This window comes from Canis lupus, chromosome X, assembly GCF_003254725.2.
Source record: "Canis lupus dingo isolate Sandy chromosome X, ASM325472v2, whole genome shotgun sequence".
Lineage (NCBI taxonomy): Eukaryota > Metazoa > Chordata > Mammalia > Carnivora > Canidae > Canis > Canis lupus.
Genome location: NC_064281.1, coordinates 44,417,772 through 44,432,551, shown reverse-complemented (window position 1 = coordinate 44,432,551; position 14,780 = coordinate 44,417,772). Strand labels below are relative to the sequence as shown.

At 39.0% G+C, this 14,780-nt stretch overlaps 1 protein-coding gene across 8 annotated transcripts in view; it reads right to left on the bottom strand.

Moving 5' to 3' along the window:
• The window catches only part of MAGED1 (MAGE family member D1), a 63,698-nt gene that overhangs the window by 43,597 nt on the left and 5,321 nt on the right, over positions 1-14,780 (bottom strand). For 2 of the 8 annotated variants that reach the window (XM_025468612.3, XM_025468614.3), the window contains exon 2: positions 6,962-7,028. The exons of the other annotated variants lie outside the window; for them this stretch is intronic. The gene's annotated coding sequence lies outside the window, so the exon portion shown is untranslated. The remainder of the gene's footprint in view (positions 1-6,961; positions 7,029-14,780) is intronic. 8 annotated transcript variants of the gene reach the window in all.

Genomic DNA, 14,780 nt, shown 5'->3' with positions numbered 1-14,780 from the left:
TTGATGACCACAGCTTTGTAGTACAACCTGAAATCTGGCATTGTAATGCCCCCAGCTGTGGTTTTCTTTTTTAATATTACCCTGGCTATTCAGGGGCTTTTCAGATTCCACACAAATCTTAAGATAATTTGTTCCAACTTTCTGAAGAAAGTCCATGGTATTTTGATAGGGATAGTATTAAATGTGTAAATTGCCCTGGGTAGCATTGACATTTGCACAATATTAATTCTTCCAATCCAGGATCGTGGAATATTTTTCCATCTCTTTGTGTCTTCCTCAATTTCTTGCAGAAGTGTTCCGTAGTTTTTAGGGTATAGATCCTTTCACTCTTTGGTTAGGATTATTCCTAGGTATCTTAGGCATGTGGGTGCTATTGTCAATGGGACTGACTCCTTAATTTCGCTTTCTTCAGTCTCATTGCTAGTGTACTGATTTCTGGGCATTGATTTTGTATCTTGCCACACTGCTGAATTGCTGTATGAGTTCTAGCAATCTTGGGGTGGAGTCTTTTGGGTTTTCTATGTACATTATCATGTCATCTGCAAAGAGGGAGAGTTTGACTTCTTCTTTTCCAATTTGAATGCCTTTTATTTCATTTTCAGGTTGTACTACAAAGATGTGGTCATCAAGACAGTGTGGTACTGGCACAAAAATAGACACATAGATTAATGGAACAGAAGAGAGAATCCAGAAGTGGACCCTCAACTTTATGGTCAACTCATATTCGACAAAGCAGGAAAGACTATCCACTGGAAAAAAACCAGTCTCTTCAATAAATGGTGTTGGGAAAATTGCACACCCACATGCACAAGAATGAAACTAGACCATTCTCTTACACCATAAACAAAGATAAACTCAAAATGGATGAAAGATCTAAATGTGAGACAAGATTCCATCAAAATCCTAGAGAAGAACACAAGCAACACCCTTTTAGAACTTGGCCACAGTAACTTCTTGCAAGATACATCCATAAAGGCCAGAGAAACAAAAGTAAAAATAAACTATTGGGATTTCATCAAGATAAGAAGCTTTTGCACAGCAAAAGAAACAGTGAACAAAACTCAAAGACAACCTACAGAATGGGAGAAGATATTTGCAAATGACGTATCAGATAAAGGCCTAGTATCCATTATCTATAAAGAACTTATTAAACTCAACAGAAAAGATACAAACAATCCAACCTGAAATGGGCAAAAGACATGAAGAGAAATCTCACAGAGGAAGACATAGACATGGCCAACACGCACATGAGAAAATGCTCCGCATCACTTGCCATCAGGGAAATACAAATCCAAACCACAATGAGATACCACCTCACACTAGTGAGGATGGGGGAAATTAACAAGGCAGGAAACCACAAATGTTGGAGAGGATGTGGAGAAAGGGAAACCCTCCTGCACTGTTGGTGGGAATGTGAACTGGTGCAGCCACTCTGGAAAACTGTGTGGAGGTTCTTCAGAGTTAAAAATAGAACTGCCCTACCACCCAGCAATTGCACTGTTGGGGATTTACCCCAAAGATACAGATGCAGTGAAACGCCAGGACACCTGCACCCCGATGTTTATAGCGGCAATGTCCACAATAGCCAAAGTGTGGGAGGAGCCTCAGCATCCATCGAAAGATGAATGGAAAAAGAAGATGTGGTTTATGTATACAATGGAATATTACTCAGCCATTAGAAACGACAAATACCCACCATTAGCTTCGAAGTGGATGGAACTGGAGGATACGACAGCCTCAGAAGGAAAAATCTTCCTTTAATTGGGGTTCTTGAGGGCGCCGAAAGGGACAGAGGACCAGAAACTGTATTTGAACAAATCATAGCTGAGAACTTCCCTAACTTGGGAAGTGAAACCGGCATTCAGATCCAGGAGGTAGAGAGATTCCCACGCCCCCAAAAAAAATCAATGAAAACCACTCACACCTCAACATTTAATAGTGAAACTTGCAAATCCCAAAGATAAAGAGAAGATCCTTAAAGCAGCAAGAGACAAGAGATCCCTAACCTTTATGGGGAGAAGTATTAGTTAATAGCAGACCTCTCCACAGAGATCTGGCAGGCCAGATAAGGCTGGCAGGATATATTCAGAGTCCTAAAGGAGAAGAACCTGCAGCCAAGAATACTTTATCCAGCAAGGCTCTCATTCAGATTAGAAGGAGAGATAAAGAGCTTCCAAGATAGGCAGAAACTGAAAGAATCTGTGACCACCAAGGAGCTCTGCAAGAAATATTAAGGGGGACTCTAAAAGAAAGAGGAAGTCCAAGGAAACAATCCACAAAAAACAGGGACTGAATAGGTATTATGATCACACTAAATTCATATCTTTCCATAGTGACTCTGAACATCAATGGGCTTAATGATCCCATCAAAAGGCGGAGGGTTTCAGACTGGATAAAAAAGAAAAACTAATCTATTTGCTGTCTACAAGAGACTCATTTTAGACCTAAGGACACCTACAGCCTGAAAATGAAAGGTGGGAGAACCATTTACCATTCAAATGGTCCTCAAAAGAAAGCAGGGGTAGCCATTCATATATCAGATAAATTAAAGTTTATCCAAAGACTGTAGTCAAGAGATGAAGAGGGACACTATATCATACTTAAAGAATCTTTGCAACAAGAGGACCTAACAATCATGAACATTTATGCCCCGAATGTGGGAGCTGCAGTATATCAATCAATTAATAAACAAAGTAAAGACATACTTAGATAATAATACACTGATACTGGGAGACTTGAACACACCGCTTTTTACAATCGACAGATCTTCTAAGGACAACATCTCCAAAAAAACAAGAGCTTTAAATGATACACTGGACCAGATGGATTTCACAGATATTTACAGAACTTTACATCCAAAAGCAACTGAATACATATTCTTCTCAGGTGCACATGGAACTTTCTCCAGAATAGACCACATACTGGGTCACAAATCAGGTTCTCAACTCATACCAAAAGACTGGAATTGTCCCCTGCATATTTTCAGACCATAATGCTTTGAAACTTGAACTAAATCACAAGAAGAAATTTGGAAGAAACCCAAACACGTGGAGGTTAAAGAGCATCCTGCTAAAAGATGAAAGGGTCAACCAGGAAATTAAGGAAGAATTAAAAAGATTCTTTGGAAACTAATGAGATTAGATTGGAAACTAATGAGAATGAAGATACAACCAATCAAAATCTTTGGGATACAGCAAAAGCAGTCCTGAGACGGAACTAGGGAACATCAGAAATAACAGAGGGAACATTGCAATACAAGCCTCCCTCAAAAAACTGGAAAAAAACTCAAATACACAAGCTAACCTTACACCTAAAGGAACTGGAAAAAGAACAGCAAATAAAACCTATACCAAGCAGAAGAGAGATAATAAAGATTCAAGCAGAAATCAATTAAACAGAGACCAGAAGAACTGTAGAACAGATCAACAAAATCAGAGTTGGTTCTTTGAAAGAATTCATAAGATAGATAAACCATTAGCCAGCCTTATTAAAAACACAAGAGAAAAGACTCAAATTAATAAAATCACAAATGAAAAAGGAGAGATCACCACCAATACCAAGGAAATACAAATGATTTTAAAAACTTATTATGAGCAGCTATACGCCAATAAATTAGGCAACCTAGAAGAAATGGACGCATTTCTGGAAAACTACAAACTACCAAAACTGGAACAGAAAGAAATAGAAAACCTAAACAGGCTAATAACCAGGGAGGAAATTAAAGCAGTCATCAAAAAACTCCCAAGACACAAAACTCCAGGGCCAGATGGCTTCCCAGGGGAATTCTATCAAACATTTAAAGAAGAAACAATACCTATTCTACTAAAGCTGTTGGGAAAGATAGAAAGTGATGGAATACCTTCAAACTCGATCGATGAGGCCAGCATCACCTTAATTCCAAAACCAAAGACCCCACCAAAAAAGAATTATAGACCAATATCCCTGATGAACACAGATGCTAACATTCTCAAAAAGATCCTAGCCAATAGCCAACATTAAGAAAATTATTCACCCTGACCAACTGGGAATTATCCCCGGATGCAAGGCTGGTTCAACATTCCTAAAGCCAATCAATGTGATAGATCATATCAGCAAGAGAAAAAACAAGAACCATAAGATCCTCTCAATGGATGCAGAGAAAGCATTTGGCAAAATACAGCATCCATTCCTGATCAAAACTCTTCAGAGTGTAGGGATAGAGGCAACATTCCTTAGCATCTTAAAAGCTATCTATGAAAACCCACAGCAAATATCATTCTCAATGTGGAAACACTGGGAGCCTTTCCCCTAAGATCAGGAACAAGACAGGGATGTCCACTCTCACCACTGCTATTCAACATAGTACTGGAAGTCCTGCCTCACTAATCAGGCAACAAAAAGAAATAAAAGGCATTCAAATTGGCAAAGAAGAAGTCAAACTCTCCCTCTTCGCAGATGACATGATACTGTACATAGAAAACCCAAAAGACTCCACCCCAAGATTGCTAGAACTCATACAGCAATTCGGCAGTGCGGCAGGATACAAAATCAATGCCCAGAAATCAGTGGCATTTCTGTACACTAGCAATGAGACTGAAGAAAGAGAAATTAAGGAATCAATCCCATTTACAATTGCACCCAAAAGCATAAGATACCTAGGAATAAACCTAACCAAAGAGGGAAAGGATCTATACCCTAAAAACTACAGAACACTTCTGAAAAAATTGAGGAAGATACAAAGAGATGGAAAAATATTCCATACTCATGGATTGGAAGAATTAATATTGTGAAAATGTCAATGCTCCCAGGGCAATTTACACATTCAAAGCAATCCCTATCAAAATACCATGGACTTTCTTCTAGAGAGTTGGAACAAATCATCTTAAGATTTGTGTGCAATCAGAAAAGACCCCGAATAGCCAGGGATATATTAAAAAAGAAAACCAGAGCCGGGGCCACCACAATGCCAGATTTTAAGTTGGACTACAAAGCTCCGATCATCAAGACAGTGTAGCACTGGCACAAAAACAGACACACAGATCATCTGAATGGAATAGAGAACCCACAAATGGGCCCTGAAATCTATGGTCAACTAATATTCAACAAAGCAGGAAAAAATATCCACTGGATTAAGGACAGTCTTTTCAATAAATGGTGCTGGGAAAATTCGACAGCCACGTGCAGAAGAATGAAACTAGACCACTGTCTTACACCATACACAAAGGTAACTCAAAATGGATGAAAGATCTAAATGTGAGACAAGAATCCATCAAAATTGTAGAGGAAAACAAAGGCAACACCCTTTTTGAACTTGGCCACAGCAACTTCTTGCAAAATACATCCATGAAGGCAAGGGAAACAAAAGCAAAAATGAAATATTGGAACTTCTTCGAGATAAAAAGCTTCCGCACAGCAAAAGAAACTGTCAACAGAACTAAAAGACAACCTACAGAATGGGATAAGATATTTGCAAATGACCTATCAGATAAAGGGCTAGTTTCCAAGATCTATAAAGAACTTATTAAACTCAACAGCAAAGAAACAAACAATCCAATCATGAAATGGGCAGAAGACATGAACAGAAATTTCACAGAGGAAGACATAGACATGGCCAACAAACACATGAGAAAATGCTACACATCACTGGCCATCAGGGAGATACAAATCAAAACCACAATGAGATACCACCTCACACTAGTGAGGATGGGGGAAATTAACAAGGCAGGAAACCACAAATGTTGGAGAGGATGTGGAGAAAGGGAAACCCTCCTGCACTGTTGGTGGGAATGTGAACCGCTGCAGCCACTCTGGAAAACTGCGTGGAGGTTCCTCAAAGTGTTAAAAATAGATCTGCTCTATGACCCAGCAATTGCACTGCTGGGGATTTACCCCAAAGATACAGATCCAGTGAAACGCTGGGACACCTGCACCCCGATGTTCATAGCAGCCATGTCCACAATAGCCTAACTGTGGAAGGAGCCTTGATGTCCACTGAATGATGAATGGATAAAGATGTGGTCTATATATAGAATGGAGTATTACTCAGCCATTAGAAACAACAAATACCCCCCATTTGCTTCAAAGTGGATGGAACTGGAGGGTATTATGCTGAATGAAGTAAGTCAATTGGAGAAGGACAAACATTTATGGTCTCATTCATTTGGGGAATATAAAAAATAGTGAAAGGGAGTAAAGGGGAAAGGAGAAAAAATGAGTGGGAAATATCAATGAGGGTGACAGAACACAAGAGATACCTACCTCTGGGAAACGAACAAGGGGTAATCGAAAGGGAGGTGGGCGTGGGGTTGGGGTGACGGGTGATGGGCACTAAGGGGGACAATTGACGAGATGAGCACTGGGTGTTATGCTATATGTTGGCAAATTGAACTCCAATAAAAATATATACAATCAATCAATCAATCATTGTAACCATTTTGAAACTATTCACTTCTGCTTGACTCCTGTTCCCTAGCTCTACTAAACCAGAATGGCTTCTGAACTTCCCATTTCTTCAGGTACTTTCCAAACTCAAAAGCTATATGGCATACTCAGGTAGCTACATGGTCTAATGACCAGTAGCTCGCTAGGCCCCACACTCAGGGATTCTTATCTGCCAGATTAATGGCTACTTCTATGCAAAATTAAGTTCTCAACCTGATGCCTTCCAGGAGGCCTTCACTGAGTTCTAGAATGGGTTGGAGGACCCTCTTCCATGTTTCTACTGACAGTACAGTCTCCCTTCCATCATAGCACTCCCTGTTGCAATTGTCTGTGTCTATCTCATCCACCAGACTCAGTAGAAAATACATCTAATTTAGCTATGTCCTCATTATCCAGCAGAGTCTAGATCACTATATATTTGCTTACTTAATTGATTGATAGTTAATGGTATATCTAACTTTTCTAAGGCTTCCACTCTATCTTTCCCAGTAGTATCCCAGCACTTCCGATATTCTTAGACTATGTATATTTCCCTTCTCACCTTCTATGACTTCCCCTTTTGTTCACTCATACTTCTTGTCTTTCAGGGCCCTGGGGAAAACATTTTCCTGAAAACCAAGAAGATAAATAGAGGGAGTGAAAAGTAGTAAGCTATGCCCATTTCCCCTTCAAACTATCAGTTCACTGTGCTCCTTCCCATTTGAAATCCTTCCTTAGTGGCCTCTAGAATCCCCCCTCCTTAAAAAATAAGCTTACCTAAACCCTTCAGTATTTTTAGAACGACCCTTCACCTTGCCATAGATGAGATAGTTTTCTCATAAGCATGCTGATTCTCCCCACCCCCACTCGGTTCCAACATTCCCAACTAGTAAACCCCAGTACCCTGGTATGCCAAACCTATGAATAACACACTATTCAAGCAGTGTCTGTGAGATGGGCATCCTCAGCTGGGTTTGCATGTAATATAAAGCAAAGCACAACATGTAAAAGATAACAGGGTTAGTTTAGTGTCCAACTGATAATAAAGAAAGATGACATGTTTTCTAGAATATCTTTGCCTTGCAAATATGTGAGAGGTTGTAGTCAAGGCATTAAAACAACTTTACACAAGTAGCAGCCAAAGGATGAAAGGAAATCAAGTGAAGAGCTACAACATGCCACTGTTTTCAATGATTTATCTTGAAAATTCAAATTCTCAACATGTATAGAGAAAGCAAAAGTAGTAACAGTAGTAAAAAGTAAAGAAATAATGAACTAAAACATGAAATAAGCATCTCCTAAGTGTAAATATGCTAATGCATTCATATTTGTGAAATATCTAAAAAATATAGTCAGGTCCAAAAGGTACATTAAATACTAATTGTAATTAAAATTTGGAATTATTATTCCATTATCTGTTTTAAAATTAAAAATCAAGGGCAGCCCCGGTGGCTCAGTGGTTTGGCGCTGCCTTTGGCCCTGGGAGTGATCCTGGAGTCCGGCGTCGGGCTCCCTGTGTGGTGCCTGCTTCTCCGTCTGCCTGTGTCTCTGCCTCTCTCTCTGTGTGTGTCTCTCATGAATTAATAAATAAAATCTTTCAAAAAATTAAATTAAATTAAAAATCAATAATATATATGTATGATATTTCACATCTTCATATAGAACATTTTGTCAACTTTCTGAAAGTTAATAAACTCCTAATTTTTAATCACTACAATTTACTTCTATAAAACCTTGAACTCTGGCAAGGAAAGAAAAAAGCCAGGGCCCTCCTGGCCCTATGCAAGGGCTCCCTAAAGGACAGATTCTGGGAAAGAAAAGAATAAGGAGAGAGTGGGCTAAAGACAGTTGTTCAAGGACCCTCCAAAGACACAGGGTCATCTAAGCCACTACACTAGTCTTTATACTCTGCCATCCACAGATGCTGGTTATTAACTTCCTGGTTCTGATTCTTGACCCTTGAGTCTGAAGAAGAGACAACGGGCTCAAAGCCCCCCTACAGAACCCTTGGCTAATCAATTGGAGAAGGACAAACATTGTATGTTCTCATTCATTTGGGGAATATAAATAATAGTGAAAGGGAATATAAGGGAAGGGAGAAGAAATGTGTGGGAAATATCAGAAAGGGAGACAGAACATAAAGACTCCTAACTCTGGGAAACGAACTAGGGGTGGTAGAAGGGGAGAAGGGTGGGGGGTGGGAGTGAATGGGTGACGGGCACTGGGGGTTATTCTGTATGTTGGTAAATTGAACACCAATAAAAAATAAATTTAAAAAAATTTAAAAAATAAAATAAAATAAAATAAAAAAATAATTGCTAAAATCAACTATGTGTATCACAGAATAATAAAGCAGCCTCCCTCATTCTCAAATGGCCTCAGAAGCTGGGCAACCACATTCAATTGTGGTGCCCAATTCTTGGGCCTTAAGATTCTGGAAAAGATAAAACCAAACCAAGGTTCTCCTGTAGAATACCCCTGAAGCAGCTAAATGTAACTGTTCCAGGAGAAATGTGAAATAGTAACCAAGTCCCCCATATCCACAGCCAATTACAGGTCCTGGCTGACCCTGATCATCTCCAAGCCATAGTTTTCTGGCCTCAAAACTGTGGGGGAGGAAAAAAAACAAGGTATAAATCCACATACATTTCATAGTCAAAACTGGTACAATTCTTGTGAAGATCAATTTTTCCATTGTCTAATAAAGTTGAAAGGATGCACATACTATTACCACATAATCCCTTTGCCATAAATGTATCCTAGAGAAACTCATGCACAGATGCAACAGATGTGTACAAGAATGTTCTTACCAGCAAAAATGGGAGGCAAACCAAGTGTCTACAAACAGTAAAATGTATAAATAGGTGTATATGTACACATGTGTCTATACACATAGACAAAGTCAAGTCAGGAAATATGGTTACCTCTGGGAGAGAGAGAGAGGATTACAAATGGAGGCTTCTGAATAACTTCCAATGTTCTGTTTTTTTGGTTCTGGAAGGTTCTTTTATGGGTCCTTACTTTATAATTATTCACTTTAGTGTACATTTACATTTTATGCAACTTTCTGTATTTTTGTTACATTGCACATTTAAAATTTTTTTTTTAAAAAAAGGAATAATCCAGGGCCTTCCTATGGAAGTTCCTTAAAGCATGTGTTCTCAACCTTTCTGAGGTGATTAATATTATTATAAAAAAAAGCATCTACTTCTATAAAAGCTGCAGGGACTGGCTATCATATCCATTTGCAATAGGATTTTTGGAAACACACACCTGGGCAAGCCAGGGTCCTACCAGCCATACCATTTACCTTAAAGTTGCTAAAGGCAGTTGTTCAAGTCTCTCCAAGAATAGAGATCAATATAGAATGCTATCTTAGCTCTTACATTCAAGATTTTACCACCAGTTCTTTCTTGGCCCTAATCCTGGTTATGCACCGCCAAAAGGCAAAGACAGAGACAAAGACAGAACTGAAACAAACAAAGCCAAGGCCAAGGAATATACTGCTAAGCTGGTTAAGGGCAACAACTCATGCTAGCCACTGCTGCTTCCATTCCCTACTTCTTCTTTCTGCTATGAAAATCTCTGCTCCTCTCTGGGACACTTAACATCATACACACGCACCACTCTCTACGTTTATATCCTAAGCATATTTATATCATGCATATATCATAAAATATGTAGATATACAAAATAGAAATGTATGCATACGTATAATTTAGGACTACTATTTTGGCTAAGGACAAATGGGCAGAAGTAGCATGATTACAAAGAACGTTTGTGCTTTGAAATGCATGCTTTGGTAGGCCATATTGTTACTAAAGTTGGGACATAAGATGAGCTCTGAAGCTCTGAATCTTTCAGGGGCCAAAGTAAGATGGAATCTACGTTGTTGAAGCACAAAGTGGTTACGTGAAAGCAACCAAGCACAGGCTGAAGGGGAGGCCGGGGTAAGAGCACGAGGACCTGGTGTCCACTTTGTACTAGCCGATAAATATTTTGAATATCACCTTAATTTGTATCTTAGGTGAGAGTGCAGGGACTTTGCCTTTTACATTTGAGAGACTTGAAGAACTTAAATGAAGATGTGAATAAACTGGCTGCCTCAAAAAAAAAAAAAAAAAAGAAAATCTCTGCTCCTTTGATTTTCATGCCATCTATCTCAGAGCTATACTCACTCCCTCCACAAAATATAGCATCTTCCTTGTCTTCCTCTCTACTCTTTTTATCACCTTTTATCTTCTGAAATATCTTTGATGATCCCATAGCTAACTTGTCCATCACCCCAGCTTCACAGCTCCTTGACCTCCTCTACTTCAACTTACTCATCATCCAGAACTACTTTTCCTCTGAAATCCTAAGTTCCAATAACCTACTCTGACCACAATTTCTTGTCTGCCATATCACCTTATTACTTCTACTCTTTGAGCTTTGAAATTTCTATGTAACTTCTCCCACGCCCATGCACATATTCACACAGCTTCTCTTTCTCTGGATCCACAGAATAATCTTTCTGAGAATATACTCTTCCCTGACGAGACTAGATCCCATGGCCTATAACCTGAACAAATCTCATCAGTAACCTCAACAACTTATTCGCCCCTCAAACCTTCTACCACCCACAATCATCACCACCCCATTCAGTCTAAAATCAAACCCAATGTTTGCCTTCTTTGCTCCTACTTCTAGGCAGCTTAACATACCTGGATAAAAAGACAAAACTAAAAACATTTTATTTCCAACCTAGATAGGTGTTCAATACTGCCTATAAATCTTCTTTCATTCTCTAAAGAAAGTTGCAAGCTTCCTCCTCTTTGCTCTGGCCCCTGGCCATCCCCTCTCACACTCCAAAATGCCCTTACTACCTTATTCACAGAGAATAAAGGGGCACCAAGAAACTCCCCCTATTTCTTGCTTCTCCAAAACCTTAAAAACATCCCTTTCTGACTCTCCTTAACTCCAATGTCAAAAGTAATGCCCCTTCTCTTGTTCATGGCCTGTACTTCATATGTCTCTACAAATCTTTTCTACATTTTGTTTCACTAGTTATCCCCTTTCGCTCCTATTATTTAAACTGTTTTTATCAGTTCCTCCCCTGCAGAACACCTAAACATTTTCAAATCTCTCATCTTAAAAATATACATGTACCACCTATTATCTATTCTACTTTTCAGATAAGATCTTTGACATCAAAGTCTACACTCATTTCATCAACACTTTCACCAATTATATTAGTCCTCAGCACATGAGCCTTCACTAACACTGATCCATACATACTCGCTGCCCTGGTTTCCCCTAAATCTATTAGATTAAATAGAACCCTCTCAGTCTACATCCTATCTAATTATGTACAGAAATTTCACATTTTATATTTTAAAAAGTTTAAGATAGTAGTCTTAAAAGACAAACACAATACATGTTCATTAGTATACAACCGTGCCTGACACACAGAAACTCATAAAAGGAGATTCAGTATCTTTGATTATCATTCCACTCTCCCAGAGATAACTGTTAAGGCTACAGTCCAACCTCTGGGGAATGCTGAGCAATCATCTCATTCCTCCTCATACTCTTGAATCCCATGAAGAAGAGGAAGAGGAATTCTCAGATTACTTAAGGATACACAACTGGGCCTCAGTGCCAATTGGTGGAGCTTTGAAGGAGGAAACACAATCAGCAAAAGTTCTGGTGGGGCCTGTTAAAGAAAAAATTATCCTGACACTTGTTAAAATGATAAGATTAAAAGGACTATTGTGATAGTGTCAAGACTATTGCAATAGGGAAGAGAAAATGGACTGCAATCTGAATAGGGTAAAGACACCTGGGAATCTATAGCTAAGCAGTAGATCTGGATGGGAATGCAGGGAGGGGGGCTCAATGGGTAGAAAATTAAGAGGAAACATTAAGAACAGGGAAATCTTGCTAAACAGACTTAGAATTCTTGTTGAAGGCAGACCAGGATGATCACATATATCAGGGGTAGGGGAAAGTCGCATTAAATTGATTCAGCAGGATTCTTTCTAAAACTGGACTAGGCAGGTCAAAGACCATGCCCAAAGATAAGATCTAGTTGAAATGAGGGCTCCAAGGAGCATGACTCCCATTTGGTCAAGGAGGGAGTATTTGTTAGCCCTTTTCCACTCTTCAGCTGTCCTGTCCTTGGGCAATGTTTCTTCACTGAAATATTCTCTATTTTAGACCTGTTGCAATGAGATGGCCCCAGGATATATATGCACATATAGAATTATAGACATGCAACACTATGTCCATGTGTATGCACAGATCTTATATACCTGTAATATTTATCACATATATTATATATAAAATGTCATGCTACACTGTACTCTATGTTTGTGTATGTATATATTATGTATTACACTAGATTATAACAGATGTACTACTACACACACACAACTCTCCCATATACCACACACAAATATAAGGTGCAGTGTAACATGACATTGTCTCTCTCCTGGACCGCTACACCTCTATCCTCCTCATGAGTCTCCTACTGTCCCACTCCCATCTGCCCACCCCGCACATCATCAGTACATCCCAAAGAGAACTGTATATCTCATCCACTTAGGACAATTCCATTATTTCTTCCTCATAGGTTTCAGAGTGAAATCCTACTTTTCTGACCTGACTTTAGGGGCTCTCAATATCCTGGCCCTTATCTATATCTCAGTTTCATTTCTCTTCCTCTACATAAAACTTATGTTCCAGTTAAAACCAACAACACAAGTGCCTTTCTTTAAATATATCTAGATTCCCACCCCCACTTCTTCTAGGTTCATCTGACTAGAACACACCTCATAGCTCTTCTACCTTCATATTTCCTCTATTTATCCAATATCAAACATTATCTTCCCTTCCAAATCATTTGCAAATGCTCCTTCTGGGCCTCCTCACGGCCTATCATTTGCCCTCACTTGCCGATACCCACCATAGTACTCATCATACTCTTTAGACACTGTCTGTTCATTTACTCATACCCCCACTATAATGAATCTTCATCAAGAACAGGAAACCAGTCAGGTTTACCTTTACATCGCCTGTATCCAGCATGAGACCAGATACAAGGTAGTGTGGTCTATAAATTTTCACTGAATGAATGACTACATAAACAAATGAAAGCCACACTTAGCTAATTTTCAATGGAATGCTGCTGGAGTCATTCACTTGTATTCAAAAAGGTGAGGAAAAGGGCAAAACAGAAGGTCACATAGTGTGACTGAAAATAGGAATAATCCCCTGAGCACTCACATCTTGCTTTCTTAGTACCAATCACTACTGAAGGAATATATGCCTCCTTGCAAAATGGCTGATTCCAGGACTGGCGCAGAAAATGTACTCATTATTAATGAGCCTAAAATATCTTGTGTCAGAAAGCAAGAAAAGGCTAGATGGGTGGGGTTTTTTTTTAAAGATTTTACTTATTTATTTAACAGAGAGAGAGCATGAGAAAGAGCACAAATGGTGAGGACAGGGAGAGAGAGAAGGAGAAACAGACTCCTTGCTGAGTGGGGAGCCCGATGTAGGGCTCGATCCCAGCACCCCAAGATCACAACCGGAGCCGAAAGGCAGATGCTTAACCGACTGAGCCACCCAGGTGCCCCTGGGCGATGGGTATTAAAGAGAGCACTTGTGATGAGCACTGCATATAAGTGATGAACCACTGAATTCTACTCTAGAAACCAATACTGCACTGCAGATTAACTAACTAAAATTTAAATTAAAAAAAAAAGAAACCAAGGAGGCCAAGATCTAATGAAATCATGTAAAGGATACAGGAGCCAAACAGAAAAGTCTCCTAATTTCTAAGATGACACAGTCTGGGCATCAAAAATAAATCACAGTAGATATATACAATAAAATACATAAAAATCCATGAATTCCCAAGGATACTGAAGAAAACAACGAAAGTCTCTAGGAAACCAACCCATTACTCTGATAGATGAAAAAAAACATTTATCCTGACTTTTACTAAAATATTTTGGGACAAAAAAAAAGCTAATAAAGAAAAGGTATTTTTTACAAAATAATTTCAGCTAATAAATGCAGAAGGATTGATAAAATTAGACCACTCTTTTTCAACTACTACTGAAATAGTGAATTTAGACAATTATCTTCAATGGCTAAAATCAATAGGAGAAAGGTTGAGAGGAGGTGCTACAATGGAGAGATCAGGCTGACAAAACCTGAAAACAAAAATCAACCCCAGAACCAGTTAAAAAGTTAAACCAGATATGATGAAATGCCATAGAAAGTGCATATCACTACCTGAAATGATTTCTTCCCTTAAAAAATCATTGAAACTGAATCTAATAAATCCTCTAGTTCTAAATGCCAGTGAACAGAAACATGCAGTGGAAAAACTG